The sequence below is a fragment of the Spea bombifrons genome, chromosome 2 (assembly GCF_027358695.1).
Source record: "Spea bombifrons isolate aSpeBom1 chromosome 2, aSpeBom1.2.pri, whole genome shotgun sequence".
Lineage (NCBI taxonomy): Eukaryota > Metazoa > Chordata > Amphibia > Anura > Pelobatidae > Spea > Spea bombifrons.
In genome coordinates, this window is record NC_071088.1 from 55,204,203 (window position 1) to 55,219,951 (window position 15,749).

Below are 15,749 nucleotides of genomic sequence, written 5' to 3' on the forward strand. Positions count from 1 at the left end.
ACAGAGATTAACCATATATTTACCGATGTAAACCTTTATCTCTTTACATATCCCAGACACAAATGTATTTTTAGTTGCTGCTTATATCTATTTATCTCCCTCCAATTTGTTCTACAAGCCAATCTGTTTGTGCAAGCAGTTATAAAGACATTTAATCGATTATTTAAATCAGCACTGTCCCCTGGGAGTGGGTGTCTTGGATTTAGATTATCGGACCCATTCCAGTTCAGTTCTACTAAACTCTAATCTGATTTCAAAATTCGTCAACGCGCTCTCTCTATTTCTTCACCATCACCATTTAATTGATAACTGTTATAGATTCCCCCTATATCTATATCCTCTTTTGGACTTTTTACATATTCAGTAGCTTTTTAAATATCTTTCTCTGTTCATGTTCTATGCACCTACATGGTTAACGGATATATCTGACCTTGATTACTCCATAAGGAGGTGCGTTACTTATAATGTTACTTTAAGCATATTAATTTGAACAAAAAATAAAACAAGAATATATATATATCGTAAAAAGGTATACAGGATATCTTATTATCTTATACATACAAAATATGTGCTAATTATAAATTTTAGCATTTAAATTATTAACCCTTATTTAAATGAATTCTGAAAAAAGCATCTGAATAAAAGCATTAGAATAAAAAGATAAAAAGGCTTTTCTAATGTCGATATATAATTTATGATCGATCACAGATAACAGACAAGACATACATTTAACAGATTCTGGAACCAGCTGGAAACATGGTATAGAATTTGGAATGTTATAATTTAGTCACTACGTAGTTTCTTTTAAATCCACACGTTCACCGGGATGGTCCAACCATCCGAAACCTGAGGGATCCGCCCTCTATTTTAAATGCACTATACCTGAACAATGTGAATTTATGCCTAAACATTTTCTAGATTGAGTTTATACATAAACTGTTTGTCTTCTTTCAGTGGTTTCTTCTTTATCCACAAGAAAACACTCTCATCCTTTTGTTTCTTTCCCTTACTGTGGGATTTCCCCATGATACAATCTCACCACAAAGCAGAAAACAAGGAAAATCTTTTGGTATTTATAAGATACCACGTCTGGACAGGGTTAAACAGAGAGTTCTTGGTATTTATAAGATACCACGTCTGGACAGAGTGAAACAAAGGACCTCGGTATTTATAAGATACCACATCTGGACAGGGTTAAACAAAGAGCTCTTGGTATTTATAAGATACCGTTCCTAGACAGTAAAGACAGATAAATCACTCTCACAGCGAAGTTGTTCACTTGCAATCCCAGCACTTGATCACAGAGGGCTTCTCACAAATGCCAGGGGGCGTATTAACAACAACCTTATTAACTGTTCGTTCGCCGTAAAGGACTCCTGAACAGTCATTCACACAGATTCATTCAGACAAGACTTGTGACATGGGTTGGTATAGCTGTCCCTGGACCATAAGAGCTTTTCTCTTTAAGGTCTTGTGATACTCTTTCACAATAATACAAGCCGCAACCAACATCAACAGTATTGTCACAATTACAAACAACAATTCGCTATCACAAAAATAATGACTAACTACCTGTGCACATTTCTCCTGATCAGCCTCAGTACTCCAAGTACTATTCCTTATTATCGAATGCATACGCAGTTATTTATTTCAGTAGTCCCTGACAGACTTTGACCTCTTATAATATTTCCCAGAAATATTTTTCCTACTCACATTTCTGAAGAGAAGACCGTAATAAATCTTCGGGAGGACGCTGCCAGTTTCAGGGACGATGTCGCAAAGTGCCTCTGGTTAACAGCAATCTTAGCTGGAGGACTTATATTACCCCAGGTGCAGATTCTTGAGGTTCAGTTCCTCAGGACCGTCGTCCCTGTCTCCGGTCAGGACCTCCTCACACAGGGCACCAAAATGTTGGTTGAAATAATGGTCGAATTCTCCTCAGAAAGAGTTTCCTTTAATTAGATCATGCGCATAATCGAGACAAGGCACACAACACACAAAAGTCGAAGCGTTGTCTAATTACACATTAAGATTACATGGTTTATATAGCATCTTATCTACTTCTAATAGCATGCTTCTTTCTGATTGGTTACTTTTCAAGCAGGTTACACCTCTTTAAGCTGCATAATTAAGAATGGCCTAGACTTGACCCTTTGCACATATATATATAGAACAACATAGAGTAGGCGTGTTGGCGGGAAATCGTCCATATATCATAGACTAGACATTCCCTGCTTTCTTATGTCTTTGTCAGGAATAATATTTACGATAACATAAACATTTTTCTTACAGTCTCATATCACTGACTACTTCACCGAGAATACCACCCCGGACGTTCCCACCCCGGTCGTATGGGAGGCCCATAAGGCGGTTGTGAGGGGGTGCCTGATTGGTATGGGGGCTGCGGCTAAACGGCAGCATTCGGACGCTGTCCTGTCTCTGGTTAAACAGATTGAGGCCCTGGAACTGCGGCACAAGGCTACTCTCCTTCCGTCGCTCCAGCTTCAGCTTACCACTCTCCGCGCTCGGCTGGCGACTCTGCTAGATACCCGTATCAAACGTAACTTTTTGCTGACGCGACATCTTTTCTATGAGTTCGGGGACAAGCCGGGCAAGTTGTTGGCGAGGGCTTTGAGGGCGAAGAGGGCTCAAACTTATCTAACTAGGATCCGAGATCGGCATAACAAGCTGCATTTCCACTCTCATAAAATTGCAGAGTGTTTCCAACAATACTACTCCTCCCTCTATAACCTTCCCCCTGAATCCCGTCCTGGCTTAGATATCCAAACCGCTACCTCCGAATTTATGGGCGCACACCTTACCCGGGTTGTTACTGCGGAGGATAGCACGGCTTTAGAGGCTCCGATCACTTTGTCAGAGATTGAATTTGCTGTCAAAAATTCCCCTCCGGACAAGAGCCCAGGCCCGGACGGTTTTACGGCCGTTTACTATAAAAAGTTCCTCCCGCTCCTGGGCCCCCATTTGGTGACCCACTTCAACGCGATTGCCAGTGGTGAGCCCTTTGATCCTCGGGCGCTCGATACCAGCATTGTTGTGCTTCCGAAGCCCGATAAAAATTTGGACCTCTGTAGCAGTTATCGGCCGATCTCGCTGATCAATGTTGATGTTAAGCTGTTCGCCAAGGTCCTTGCCAACTGCCTCTGCCCCCTTCTACCTGGCCTGATTCACCCGGATCAGGTGGGGTTCGTGCCGGGGAGGGAGGCGCGAGACAATACGATCAAGGTCCTTGATTTGCTGTCCCATGCACATAACTTTGGTACCCCCCTAGTCTTAGCCTCGATGGACGCCGAAAAGGCGTTTGATAGGGTCTCCTGGCCCTATCTGTTTTGAGTTTTGGAGGGCATTGGCCTGGGCCTTAGGTTCCTAACGTGTATACGCGCTCTCTACTCATCCCCGGTAGCTCGGATTACGGTAAATGGCATACAGTCTGATCAGGTCGCTCTCTCCAACGGTACGAGACAGGGCTGTCCCCTCTCCCCCCTTTTGTTTCTCTTGGTGGTTGAGCCCCTCGCGGCAGCTGTCCGCGCCCATCCGGATATCGTGGGGGTTGATGTGTCTGGCCGCTCCCACGTGATCTCCCTGTTCGCCGACGACATCCTAGTGACGCTCTCTGACCCGGGTCGATCCCTCCCTGCATTGCTGTCGGTTCTCGACCGCTTCTGCTTTATCTCTAACTATAAGATTAACCTCTCCAAATCGGAGGTGATGGGGTTTCGTCTGGCGCCGGAGTTGTCCCATCGCATCCGCACCACTATGCCTTTCCGTTGGAAGGATGATTGTATTAAGTACCTGGGGGTACCTGGGGGTTCTCCAACCCGCGGATCTGTCCCGAATCCGGTCCCTCAACTTTGATCCCCTTTTAAGTTCTCTCCTTTCTGATCTCCACAAATGGGCCTTCCCTCACATGTCCTGGTTTGGGAGGGTCAGCGTTCTCAAGATGAACGTTCTCCCCCGTTTTTTGTATCTGTTCCAGACGCTGCCTATTTTTCTTCCTCGGTCGTATTTTCGGAAATGTCATGGAGCCTTTCTCCGCTACATTTGGAGGGGCAAGCCACCTAGACTCTCCTTCTCTTACCTGATGAGACCTAAGACGTTGGGGGGGATGGGCCTTCCTAACCTGGAACTCTATTGGAGGGCTGCTCATCTTCGTCGTGTGGTCGAGTGGTCCGTTGATGCGCGTCGCCTTTGGGTGTCTGTGGAGGCTGCTGCGTTATCTTGCCCGATTGCTGCTCTCCCTTGGATTGCTAATCCTCAACGCTGCATCTCTCATGCTTCGCACCCCTTGATAGGCCCCACCCTGAGGGCCTTCGGGCAGGCCGTGCGAATGGGAGGTTTGGTGTCCGTTCCCTCACCCCTGTTTCCCATCTCGGGCCACCCGGATTTTGCCCCGGGCCGTGATGAGGCTCGCCTAGCGCCTCTTCTGCCTGCCGGTGTTTCCACTCTACGTGTCTGCCATGTGACTGGGAAGGCGACTAACTCTTTCCTGACCCTTTTTCTGTACCACCAACTCAAACATTTCCTCTCCTCCACCGGGGCACTGGGCGGGAGCTCTCGCACGCCCACTGTTTTTGAACAAATATGCCTTGAGGCGCAGGAACCTCCGCACCTGCTCTCTGCCCTATACGCTATTTTACTTTCCCCGGCGGTTATTACTAAGCCCTATTATTTTAGCCTCTGGGAAAATGACTTGGGCCTTTCTTTCTCACTGGAGGATTGGGGGAGGATACTCATGATTGTTCACAAAGGGACCGTGTCCAGTAGGGTGCAGGAAACCCTCTTCAAAATTGTTACCCGGTGGTATAAGGTGCCCCTTGATTTACATAGGTTTCTGCCTCAGATCCCCCCGAAGTGCTGGCGCTGTAATTCCCACCCGGGTTCCCTCTTCCACATCTGGTGGACTTGTCCTGCTATTCGGCCCTTCTGGGACAAGGTTGCCGAGGTTATTCGGGAAGTGTCGGACCCTACGTTTACGGCTTCTCCGGCCGCTATACTCCTTCATTATAACTCAGTCCCGTATCAGGCTTATAAGGGCTCAATCAAGTTCCATTTGATAAATGCCGCGCTTACTACTCTTCCCCGCTCCTGGAAATCCGTCATCCCTCCCTCTGTATCTGCCTGGTTTCGCCGGGTGGAATTTATCTACCAACTGGAAGTCATTTCGAGCGCCGCCAAGGGCCAGGACCATACGGTAGAGCTTCTATTGGCGTTCATTCATATCCTCCCTGGATGGTCGCTCGGATCTCTCTCTGATATGATTCTCTACACTTTTTACCTCTCCACACCGGGTCTCGGATTTGATTTGTTATATTTTTTTTCTCTTTTTATTATTTCCTTTTATCTGCCGCCACATAGGTCTTTGTTTTGGTTTGGTTTACTTTGTACTCGTACGTACCCGCTATACCTGGGTCTTCGGACTCGATTCTACTGCTGTCTAGATATTATAATATAGTGCTATATTCCGGAGCTCGTTGGTCTCTCTGGGTACTGTGTTTGTATCTTGCTCCGTGTGCTAGGATTGTTGCCACATATCTGTTACACAACTCTAACTGCTTTTGTATGTAACTGTATCCATCTATTGTCGGGCACTTTGTTGTGATACCCTTTCAGATTGTATCTGTGCGGGCGCTTGTCGCTCTTATTGTGGTGCTCAGTGCCTACCTTCCATGTGCCTTACTATTGCTGTGTCGTTGTGTACTGTCATGTTGTTCTTCAATAAACGGAGAATTAACAAAAAAAATTGTGTAAATCATTAATTTTCCACCTGTCCTAATTGTTCACAGGGGCAGTAATACCCCTCTTGTGCTGCCAGTTAGGACTTAAGGGAAACATGGTTTCTTACTCTCCTCCCTGTGATCCCCCTGCACCGAACACTTAGCTACGCTGATTCCCAGGGGCCTTGTAGATCACAGTGATCTACAAGGCCCCTGGGAATCAGCGTAGCTAAGTGGACAGGGAGCATGCGGTCAGTGCATGCTCTGGGCATGTCCGTGTTTTGATTGGGGTATGTTAATTGAGGGGTGGGAGACCTAGGTGATATAAGGTGCCCTCTGGGTGACCCCGGTCACTGTCCTTTTTTACAGACACGGCCAACAGTCTTACCTGCTTGAGCTTAGGTGTGACGGCCTGGAGTATGGACGTGGAGGCGATCCTCGCTGCTCTCAGGGCAGTTTGCTCACTTACTTCCCCAGGCTGTGGTGCCTGTAGTGCCTGCCGGGTCTGGTGGGGCCGCGGAGGCACCGTCTCGCGGGCGCGTTTCGGGTCCCCGGCGCGCCCGCGCTCCTGCTCGGCTGACCCCCGTGTCGGGTGGAGGGGCTCGGTACCGGAGCAGGAGTCCGGATCCCGGGCCGTGCGTGCCCCGGGAGGCGTCTCCTCTGGGCAGGCGGCTGTCTTCGCCGCCGTCGTCCCCGCGATGGCGGCGTGCGTCCTTGCGGCGGTGAGGCAGCCTCGCGAGGCCTGCTGCTCCCTTGCCGGGGCCGGCAACGGAGGCCCCGGCGCCTGCACGGGTGCCGCGGGATGCGGCACTTCGCCGCGGCCGCTCCGGTGGCCGCGGCCACTCGGTGGAGCCGGCTGGGGGTGGCACGGGGTCTTTAGGTTCGGTTTCCCTTTCTGCGCCTGCGGTGGCGGGGTCTGTTGGTGCCGGGTCGTCTGGCCCGGTGGCCCCCGGGGTTCCAGTGGCGGTGGCCCCGCCGGCTGGCGGGGCTGCTGCGGTAATTGGCTCGGCGCCAGTTGTGGATGCAGCTTTGGGGGTGGCGGACGTGGCTCGTGGGGCGGCCTACATGTGTTGGTCGGGCCCGCTTGGGCTGCATTTGAAACAGGAGATTAAAGAAAAGATCTGGAAAGGGGAGTTTTCGGAGATTTTCTCCCTTCTGCCGCTGGAGGAGGCACCTCCCCCTGCGGCGGAGGTGAAGGATAAGGAAAAGGAGAAGGAAAAAGAGAAGTATCGGTATCGGCGGATTCCAAAGACCTTTGGGAATTGGATCCGCGCTTTTTCTATTTTGGCTAGTGTGATAGGCGAAAAGTGCCCTGAGAAATGTTCGGCACTTTTTGCGTATCAAGATCTCATCTGGAGTGCGTGTCGGACTTATGGGGGTCTGGGCTGGTGGCGGTACGATGAGCAGTTCCGCCAACGCTTGGCGGTCCGGCCGTCTATTGGTTGGGATCAGATGGACATTGGTCTGTGGCTGGCCATTATGACTCGGCCGGCCACGCACCAGGGTGGTTTCTCGTCGTTTCTTGGGGGGGCCGGGGGGTATCTGGTGCCACGCCCTCTCCGGCCTGTCAGCGGCGGCCGGGGTGCTGTTACCAGTTCAACGACGGGCAGTGTAAGTTTGGAGCGTCCTGTCGGTTCAAGCATGAGTGCTCCGGCTGTGGTGGAGCCCATCCCTATTCCCGCTGCTTCAAGCGGGCTAAGGGGGGCGAGCGCGCAGATGTGGGATCGAAGGGCGACGACGCCAGTGGAACGCTCTGTTGCGGAATTTCCTGATGTTGTTAGGGACAAGTTGCGTAAGGAAGTTGAGTTAGGGCGCATGGCGGGCCCTTCCCATTTTGGTGGCTGTGGAGGTATGGGGTGATGTTCTCCGTGATCCGCGGGTTCTGTTTCATTGCGACAACTTGGGGGTTGTTCAGGCTATCAATACTTTGACGGCTTTCTCTCCTCCGGTGGTTCTCCTTTTGCGTCGGCTGGTGTTGCGGTGTTTGGGTCTGAATGTGACCAGTAAGGCAATGCATATACCCGGTGTCAAAAACGTGACGGCTGATGCTCTTTCTCGCTTTCAGTGGGCAGAGTTTCAAGCTACGGCACCGTTCGCGGACGACGAAGGGGTCCCGTGTCCAGTGGTCCCTTGGATTGGACGAGTGACGGAGTGGATTCGACATTCGGTTTCCAGGTCCACCTGGGGGAGGTATGGTAAAGTGTGGGACGAGTGGGCAGCCTTTGAGGACGGCTGTGGGGGTTTCCCGACTCACGCTGCTCGGGTTCGTGGCTTGTTTTCTCTCCTGTGTCAGTGGGACTCGACCGAGGTGTCCCCGTCTGCGGCTTCTGCTCGCCTGTCGGGTCTTAGTTTTTTGTGTAAGTTGATGGGCATCGCCGATTTTACTAAGGATTTCCTTGTTTGCCAGGCCTTGAGGGGATGGCGAAAGGGGGTTGTTGCGAGGGATACTCGGAGGCCGGTTTCGGCTGAGTTGCTGGTTCGGTTGTGTGGGGTGTTGGGTTCTGTTTGTGTTTCGGACTTCGAGGTTCGGTTGTTCAGGGCGGCTTTTAGCTTGGCCTTTTTCGGGGCTATGCGGATAGGGGAGTTGGTTAGCCCTAGTAAGCGTGTGCCTGGCGGTGTTTTGGCAGAGGATGTGGAATTGGGGGTTGGTGGTCTGAGCTTTCGCATTAGACGCTCAAAGACGGATGTCCTGGGTAGGGGGTCTTGTGTTCGTTTGGGTGCCATTGCGGGCTCACCTATTTGCCCGGTGTCGTCAGTTCGCGAGTTTCTCTTGGTACGCCCGACGGTGGGGGGTCCGCTGTTGGTGCATCAGGACGGGTCGTTTTTATCCCATTTCCAGTTTGTCAGCGTTTTTCGGAAGTCGCTGTCGGTCTTGGGTGTTCCTGCCGGGTCTTTTGGGAGTCATTCCTTTCGGATTGGTGCAGCCACGGAGGCTACCCGGGTTGATTTGCCTGATTACTCTGTGCAACGTATTGGGCGCTGGCGATTGGGTCGTTTTAGGTCGTATGTTCATTTGGATATGCCTGTTTAATGTTCTCTGTTTTTTGTAGGTGTGGTTCTCCCTCAAGTCTGGCTCGTGGGACATTCCTTCATCTTCTGGGCCAGGAGGCGGGCGGCAGTTCGCCCGAACGGGGAGCAGTTGGGGTTCTCTCCTCTTGCGGTTGAGGTGCGGTGGTTCGGGAAGCGGGGGATGCGGTGGGTTCATCTCCTCCCTGAGCTGGTCCAGTTGTCTCGGTTGTTGGGTCCTCCCTCGGTCCTGGTGATTCACCTCGGGGGGAATGATCTTGGGGTAGTCCCGGTCAGATCTCTGGGGGATACGGTTCTTCGGGACCTTGCTAGGGTTCTTGTTTTGTTTCCCGATGTCCGCTTGGTATGGTCCGAGGTGGTGTCTCTGAATTTTTGGCGGGTGGCGACTAACCAGCGGGCCCTGGAGCGGTCGCGGGATAAGTTTAATCGTTGGATTTCCAAGTTTATGGCAAGCGTTAATGGCGTGACGGTTCGGCATAGGGTGTTTGAGAGGGACGCGGCTAATTTGTTTCGGAGTGATGGCGTTCATTTGAATGACATCGGTTTGGATCTTTTCAATTTGGCTCTGCAGGAGGCTATTGGTCAGGCCATGGCGTGTGCTGGTGGGGGCCCCCGCTGATTTAAGGGGTTTAAACAGCGGGGTTAGTGGCGGTTTGTGTGTCCTTGCCGGTCTGGTTTTGGTAAGTGATGGAGTTTGGATGCTGGTGTAATGGAAGGCTCAATCCTCCCCTAACCTCTGGTGTTTTATTGGACGTGCCCACCGAGCTTGTTGGACGGCTGGTGGTTAGCATTGGTGGTGGGACAGCGAAAGGTAGCTGTCAATTTTGTTTGGAAGAGGGGGGAGGTGAGTACCTGTGGTCTGGATTGTGCAGTGTGAGAGGCCGGCAAGGACGGGGTTAATTCGGTTCCTGTGTTGGTTATGTTTTGAATATGTTACGGTAATGTGTTATGTATATTTGTATATTTGTATTTATTATTTATCGGTTATTGTATATTATTCTTATTGGTTTATGGTGTTTTGGGCCAACACAGTGTTTTATGGTTTTATAATAAAATTGTGCTGTGGCCTGCTTTATCCAATTTCGGTCTCCGTGTCGTTATTTGGTGGGTTAAACTGGTATTGGGTTTACAATGCACGATACACACTACCTACATACATGCAAGTCCCCATAAACTTGCATAGAGATCACATGCCTCATCGGAGCAATCGGCCTAGACAGACCCTGCAGGGGATATCCTGTCCTCTGATGAGCTTCAGGGTGACATCAGCAGTGACGTGACCCAGAGGGGAATGCCCGATCACGCGTTTCAATCGCTTCAGTGGTATCAATGTCGCTGCATAGCGGGTTTCTGTGGAGATTCCGCAAGATTTATGCAGAGTATCACCTGAAGCTCAGCGCCATCGGAAAAGTGTCAGCCACAGGTAGAAATCCAGATACGCCTCCAACATACGTGTGTGCGTCCTCACGTCTCCTCGACACTATAATGAAAGTTTTGTTTCACATCTAGTTTAGCTTACTGAATATAGCTTTATCTGTGAAGAACTTCAGAATTATATGCACTAAACGTACTCATGTGTCAGGACTCGGGTAATCAGGTCGGTGCAGGGGATACTTGGGGTTCAGTCTGTAACCCACGATGCATGATTATACAAACAAAGACACCACAAGCAGAAATCTAGGTAATGCAATGTATTGTATGTATTATGACAGGACAAGCAAATAAGGGTTATACAGTCTGTTAGCAAGAAACCGGACGTATGGCAGGATAAATAAATACCGGTAATAAGTCTTTTGGCAGGGAGCCCACTCGGAAGGGCACGAAAGGCAGGGAGCCCACTTGGAAGGGCACAAAAGGCAGGGAGCCCACTTGGAAGGGCACAAAAGGCAGGGAGCCCACTTGGAAGGGCACAAAAGGCAAGGAGCCCACTTGGAAGGGCACAAAAGGCCGGGAGCCCACTTGGAAGTGCACAAAAAGCACAGAGCCAACTTGGAAGGGCACAAAAGGCACGGAGCCCACTTGGAAGGACACAAAAGGCACGGAGCCCACTTGGAAGGACACAAAAGGCACAGAGCCCACTTGTAAGGGCATGAAAGGCCCGGAGCCCACTTGGAAGGGCACGAAAGGCACGGAGCCCACTTGGTAAGGACACAAAGCAGGGAGCCCACTTGGTAAGGACACAAAGCAGGGAGCCCACTTGGTAAGGACACAAAGCAGGGAGTCCACTTGATAAGGACACAAAGCAGGGAGTCCACTTGATAAGGACACAAAGCAGGTAGTCCACTTGATGAGGACGCAAAGCAGGTAACCAGGAATGGTACAGGTGCAGAGCCACCGCAGAATGGTCCACAGACTTCAATACAAAGGCCCTGACTGAAGGGCAGAGCTGGATAAAGTAACCAGGGTTCAATCCCAGAAACAAGGCGCAGCTGGATGTAATGATTAGGGCTCAGGTAATAAGGTACATCTGATCCTGGTAATTGTGTTCTGAGTGCTCCAGAGGGTGGCCACTAGTGGTAGCAGATTGATATGCCACATGTATGAAAAAGCCATGGTTAAGGCAGTGAAAAAGTGGACCCTGACATCATTTTGAGCAGTTTGCACTTGTTATTTGACTTGTTATGTGCCGCAGGAGTTAAATGGCTTACTAGAGAGTATGGTTTTAGCATTCATTTTTAGACTTGTGCATTTGTATTTGTACAAATTACAAAGTTACCGAGAATGAGAGTGTAAAAGAGTGAGTGGGTGAGTGATTGAGTGCAAATGAGAGTGAATGTGGGCACCAGGCAACAAATTAATTCCTGATTTCAAAAGAAAACGAATAGGCCAAAAAAATTGTGTTCATTATTCCTTGTATTCTTTAGGGTAAATCAATGTTTATTGAGGTTTTCAAGTTTCATGGAAATAGGTCGGGGAAGGGGTACAGAAAATCAAAAGGAGTAAAGGGGGAGGGGGAGAGAAGGGGGGGGAGAAGTGAGCAGGCACAATTCCCACAATACAGTGTACAGATATCACATCGACTGAACATGAGTACAAAGCAAAATGGTAACAACATTCGAGTACAGCTGGTAATAAACAGCACGGCAGGAACAAGGAGCTCCACAGCAATAGAACACATGGTCACAAATACCCCCTCCGCAAAGACATAGCGCACGAGAAAAGGGAGCGCGGAAACACTCCGGTACTCGTAACTCATAGGGAGGAAGCCCAGGCGGCGCGCCTACGAGCCAGAAGGAGCAGAGGCACTGGCGCCAGAGAGCAGAAGGCAGCCAAGCGCGCCGAGGCTAGCATCGCAACCAGGTAGGTGGGGTGCAATGGACACAGAGACTGACTGTCACATGCGCGTGGCGCGGGGATGCGGTAAGGTCACATGACGAGGGAGCGGGACGAAAGCAGTGCAACCTCGAGTGAATGTAGCTGGATAGCGCACGTGCGGTCAACTCCAGCGCCCGGCTGCGGGAGCAGAGCCCAGTACATGTAGGGAAGGAAGGCTGCAAGGGCAAGGGAGGGAGGGTGAGAACGGGAAAGGAGAAATGGCAAGGGAAAAAAAAAAAAAAAGGGGGAAGACAAAAAGGGGGGGTTTGATGGATGCCCTGTAGGGGCAAAAAGGCCATGGCGCGGATAGAGGCAACCCGGAGACCCAAGCTCAGGAGGGCACGCCGTCAAGCAACGGGCGAAACTGGGGACTAGCGAGTAGTTGCAACCAGTGAAACCAGAGGCGATGATGTTTGTCAGACCTGTCCGTGACAGAATAGATCAGTTCTTCAAGAACGCGAGTCCGTTCCACCCGCTGGACCCACTCCCGGATCGTAGGGGGGGAAGGATCACCCCAATGCAAGGGGATAAGGGCTTTCGCGGCCGTCAGGAGGTAGCGGACCACAGAGTTCTTGTACCACGAGATCGGATAGGGCATGTGGAGAAGGAGGAGGAAGTCCGGCGAAAAGGGAATGTCCCGGTCGGTTAGGGATCAAATATGGGAATGAATGGTCGACCAGTAGGCAGCCATGCGGGGACAAGACCACCACAGGTGAAGCAAAGAGCAGGGGGATGCGTCACATCGCCAGCACTCATCTCTCCTATCGGGGCAGAACCGGGCTGTGGTCGACGGGGGCCTACACCACAGGGCCATCAGCTTGTACGACATCTCCTGGTCCCTGTTGCTAAGGGAGCAACGGTGAGTGAGCACGCATATCTTCTCCCAATGGTGTTCGGTGAGGGTGAGTTGCAGGGAGGCTTCCCATTTGCCCTCATGGGGCGGGGGAGAGGGAAAAACAGCAGAGAGGAGGAGGCCGTAGAGGATCGAGACGCCATGAGATGGGGGCGTCGGTTGGGTGCACAGCGCCTCAAACTTAGTGAGGTCCCTAAGGACCTGGTGTCTATGACACAGGGAACGAAAGAAGCGGAAGCGAGCAAGGGCCGTGGGTGGGGCCGGACCCACCAGAGCCTCCAAGGGTTGGAGACCCGATGGGGAGAGGTAGGCGCGGATGCCCAGCATCCCTCTGGCGGCCACCTCAGGGAAGATATCGCCACCCATGCCCGGGGGGAAATCGGGATTGTCACGAATCGGAGTAAGAGGAGACGGGAGAGAAGAGATAGAGGTGCCTCGCAGCACTGAATGCCAAACACTGAGCGTCGCTCTTATGAAGGGGTGAGGAGCCGCCCGCTGGCGGGCGCACTGCGCCTCCAGCCAGGGTAAAGAACTGAGCGACGAGCCCAGCAGGCCGCCCTCCACCTCCAACCACCGCTTCCCACCAGAACTACAGGCCCACTCCACAATCCACAGGAGATGGCAAGCCCTGTAATATGTGCGCGGACAAGGAAGAGCCAGGCCACCCCTCGACTTAGGCAGGATCAGGACATTGTATCGAATGCGGGGGGATCAGGGGGCCCCAGATAAAACGGAGAAAGGCGGAGCGGACAGAAGCGAAAAAGGAGGGGGGAATATGTATGGGCAGAGTCTGGAACAGGTAGAGGAGTCTAGGCATCACATTCATTTTAATAGTATTCACCCTACCCATCCACGTGAGTCGAGACCATCTGCGGAAGTCGGACTGTATGGCAAAGAGGAGTGGCAGGAAATTGATGGCGTACAGCCGCGAGTGATCGGGGGATACCCATACACCGAGGTATTTCAATTTATCATCACACCACGCAAAAGGGAAGGCCACGCACAACGAGGCACGGACATCATCCGGCACATTGACGCCCAGGAGCTCCGATTTAGACATGTTGATTTTAAAGTTAGAAAGTTCACTGTACCCCGCAAGCTCCTTCAGGACAGAGGGCAGGGAGACGCGGGGCTGGGCCAACGTGAAAAGGAGGTCATCCGCATACCCCAAGACCTTGTGGTGGGAATGCCCCACTTGGAGGCCCGAGATGTCCGGGTTCAGACGTATCGCCTGCAAAAGGGGCTCCAGCGACAACACAAACAGCATCGGTGAGAGGGGGCAGCCCTGTCGGGTCCCGTTACGGATGGGGAAGGGGTCGGAAAGGATACCATTGATGCGAAGCCGTGCAGAGGGGGCAGTGTAGAGAGACTGGACCCAGGTCAGAAAGCCCGTGCCAAAGCCCATGTGGCGGAGGGTGGCCAGCATAAACGACCAGTCCACCCTGTCAAAAGCCTTTTCGGCATCGGTGGAAAGGAAGGTAAACGAGGCGGTAGAGGACCGCGCATAGTGAAGTAGATTAAGAGCGCGGATGGTCCCGTCTCTAGCTTCGCGTCCCGGGATAAAGCCAGATTGGTCGGGGTGAACGAGGGAAGGCAGGAGGGGTTTCAGCCGGTTCGCCCAAATTTTTGCAAATAGCTTAAGGTCCGCGTTGAGGAGGGAAATAGGGCGGTAACTACCACAACAGGCAGGGTCCTTTCCCTCTTTAGGGATAAGGGAGACAGTCGCAGTCAGCGTATGGGGGTGTATGCGCCCACCGTCCAAGATAGAATTAAAAGCCTCCACGAACCGTGGGCCCAGCAAGTCACGAAATCGCGAGTAGTAACGCAGAGGGAAACCGTCTGGTCCCGGGCACTTCCCGGATTGGGAGGACTTGACCGCGAAAGTGTATTCCGGGAGAGAGATGGGGGCCTCCAAAGCAGCCGCCACGTCTGGAGTCAATTTGGTGTGAACCGTGCGGGCGAGGTAATCTCGAAGACGGGTACCGGCGGAAGGGGACGCCCGTCCGCGAGAAGGGAGGTTGTAAAGACCAGTGAAAAAATCAAGAAAACATTGAGTGATGTTGGAGTGAAGAGAGTGGATACGGCCATCTGCTGACCGAACCTTAGGGATATAGGTAAGCGGGCGCGCGTGGCGGAGGGCCTGGGCAAGGTATTTGCCGGGTTTGTCGCCGTGTTCATGGAAGAGGGCCCGAAAACGTTGGTACGCCCTATAGTGTTTGCGGTTTAAGAGGACAGCTAGACGTCCCCGGAGCAACGTAAGGCGCTGTAGAAGCTCCCCAGATGCTGTGGTCTTGTGGGCCCGTTCCGCCACTGCTATCTGCTCACAGAGTGAAGCAACTTCCTTACCCTCAGCCTTCTTATGCTGGGAACAGAGGCGAATAATAAGTCCCCGGAGCACACTTTTGTGCGCTTCCCAGACTGTGAGACGGGGCGTATCTTCAACCAGGTTTTCGGTGAAGTAAAGGGTGACGGCAGAAGTCAGTTCGTCACATATCGCAGCATCAGAGAGGAGGGAGTCATTCAGGCGCCACGACCTCTCCGAAGGGCGGAGAAGGGGCGAATCCAAAGTCATGATAACCGGGGCATGATCCGACCACGTCCTGAGGCCGATGCTGGCGCGGCGTAGTAGAGTGGAGTGTTGGTAAGGGAGAAAGAAGTAATCGATTCGAGAGTAGGAGCCATGAGGCGTGGAGAAGAAAGTGTAATCTTTAGTACTAGGATGGAGGGCCCTCCAGCAGTCAACTAGGCGATGACGGAAGAGGAGGGAGTTAACCTTACGCGGGATATGCGCCGGGGACCGAGCGAGGCCGGTGGAGACATCA